This window comes from Penaeus vannamei, chromosome 19 (assembly GCF_042767895.1).
Source record: "Penaeus vannamei isolate JL-2024 chromosome 19, ASM4276789v1, whole genome shotgun sequence".
NCBI lineage: Eukaryota > Metazoa > Arthropoda > Malacostraca > Decapoda > Penaeidae > Penaeus > Penaeus vannamei.
The window spans coordinates 10655233-10658100 of record NC_091567.1 but is presented as its reverse complement, the minus strand read 5'-3'; positions in this window follow the sequence as shown (position 1 = coordinate 10658100).

The window sequence follows — 2868 nt, the reverse complement described above, 5'->3', positions numbered from 1 at the left end:
TATATATATATATATATGTATGTATATATATATAATATATATACACACACACACACACACACACACACACACACACACACACACACACACACACACACACACACACACACACACACATATATATATATATATATATATATATATATATATATATATATATATATATATATAAAAATATATATATATATATATATATATATATATGTATATATATATATATATATATATATATATATATATATATATATATATATATATATTGGTCATAATAACTGCCTGCAATGTTGGATAATTGAGAGAAAAAGAAACCTCACTTCGTTTATTTCGATTTCACTCGCCCTTTAACCGTGTGCAATTTATCAAGAACCGTCTGTAATTATAGGAGAAAAAAAGGTATGTACAGTCTTCTATAAATAGTCGTGACGTACAGCGAAAAGCAATTGTCTACTTTACCTTGCTAATCATCCTCCCTTACCCTTTCTTCTCTCCCTCCACCTTCCTCCCTCTCCCCTTCTCTCCCTCGACCTTCCTCCCTCTCCCCTTCCCTTCTCCTTCTCTCCCTCTCCCCTCCCCTTCCCTTACTCTCCCTCTCCCTCTCCGATCCCTTCCTCTCCCTCGCCCCATCCCTCCCTCCGCCTTCCTCCTTCTCCCTCCGCGACCTTTCGTCTTCCGAGGTCACAATGTATGCAAGGTCACGTTCTTCACTCCCCCAACCCCCACCCACCCACAACACAACCAGGAGGCAAACATCATCACCGACATGGTCTCTTTAATTGCCTCTGCTTCTCCTCCGTGTCTCTCGCTACCTCTCAGGCACGGCAATCCGACAGGGCGCGAACCCCACCCTTATACACATTCTCCGTATTCTCTCTATACCCCTCACCCTAACCCAACCGCTGTGCCACACCTGCAACTTCTGCATTCCTTCGCCCGCACGCCCACTCTCGACGCGGCACCACCCATGCGAGTAGCTACCTCCCCCCCTCTCTCTCTCCCCTCTCCCACCTCTCTTTGCCCCTTCTCACGATCTTCGCGTCTCCCTTTCACTCCCTTCGCTTCCATACCCTCTTTTTTCATTGCCTATTTGCAGACATGGACACAGTCAGGACTTACCTTTACACACACACATACACACACACACACACATACACAAACACACACAGACACCACACACGGTTAGACATACAAATACGTAAACACACTTCTACGAACAAACATACACAGATCCCTCCTCCCTCCACTTTGAGCCACCCACACGCCTCCCTCGCTCACCCACCCGCCCACACGCCCACGCCGGCCCAGGAGCGGGTGTCCTCCACTAGCGGGGCCAGATATCACGATCTTCGTTATGTACACTTTTGTTTGTTTGTCTTCCTTTTTTATTGCTGCTTCGTCCATTCCATCACTTTTTCTTTCATTTATCCTTCACTTCTCTCCCTCTATTTTAGTAATATTATTATCATTATTATTATCATGATTATCCTTAATGTCATGAATATCAGTATTATCATTATTACTATTATTATTATTAGCCTCATTATTACCATTTTTACTATGATTATCATAATCATCATGCTTATAATTGTTTTTTTTTTAATCAATCAATAAATATTGATATTAAGAATGCCATTAGAAATGTTAATAATAATGATTATCATTTTTATGAGCATTCTGAAGCCCCGCTCTCCTGGAAACCAAAGCCGCCGCAACAGCACTCGCGGCTTCGTCAGGAGGGTCAGACGCGACGAGTTTCTCGCGAGTGGAAATGCTGATCCTTGGACACGTCGGCAATGGGGTCGGGCGATGCTGGTACTTGGTGTAAGTGGTACCGAGTATGCTTATGCTATTAGGATAACGAGGGCTATGTGTACATATTTTTAGAATAGCTAATTAGATAGATAATTAGTCGGAGTGATGTTGAATTAGTAACATGATATAATCTTCATTTGTCTATATCAGTCATATTCAGAAAACATTTGTTGCAGTGAAGAACAAACGCATCGTCTTAAAACAAAGGAAGGAGAATGGCTATTCTTCCTTTGTTTAAAAATGTTTCTTTTTACATGGCATCTTCCTTTAGTTTAATGATACATAGTATTATTAGCCGATACTGTTGCCTGAACTAATATCAATGATACAAATTGAAAGCAATGAAGCAAGCGCCGGTCCCTTTGAAAGATTTAAGAATTAGGAAGTAATTAATATCATGACATCAACAACAAAGGGTTCGAGTGCTGTCCCAAGGCGGACAGTAACCAAAGGCTGAAGCCATGGTGCAGAAATGACGATGACACCACAAGTGATGCTTATCGTGTAGGCAGAGGACGGAGTACGTGGTTGGCAGGTTTGAAGGTAGAGTGGGTGTTGGCAGAAAATGTTGCTGTAGAGAGCTTCGTGTTGACTCTAGGGTCACGGCAGTTGCTGGTATTTGCTATCTTTTTGTTCGTCTTTTCAAAATGTTAAAGATCAACCAAATACCATTACATGAATGTGTATATGCTTAATGCAGAGGAGTGCCGGCACACTTTGCTTATCGTTATCCCAAATATAGTTCACCTATCAAACTATATTTCGTAATTACAGTCCCATCGAGCGTTAAAGCTGCATTTTCATTACATTTTGCAAATTATGAAGTGCTTTTATTTTATACAGCATTATTTCCAGTCCTTTGTAAAACCAGGAAAACTATATTTTCACAATACAAAAACACAGTCTAGGAATACAAAATTACCCCTTTAGTTTCTTCGCACATCCCAACGCCAACTCGACTCTTATATATCGAAAGGTCTTCGACAGTGTATGTGACAAAGCATCTGACAGGGCCCCTGGCAGGGTCATATGTACTCGGTACCTGGTAGTAGTGTTGCC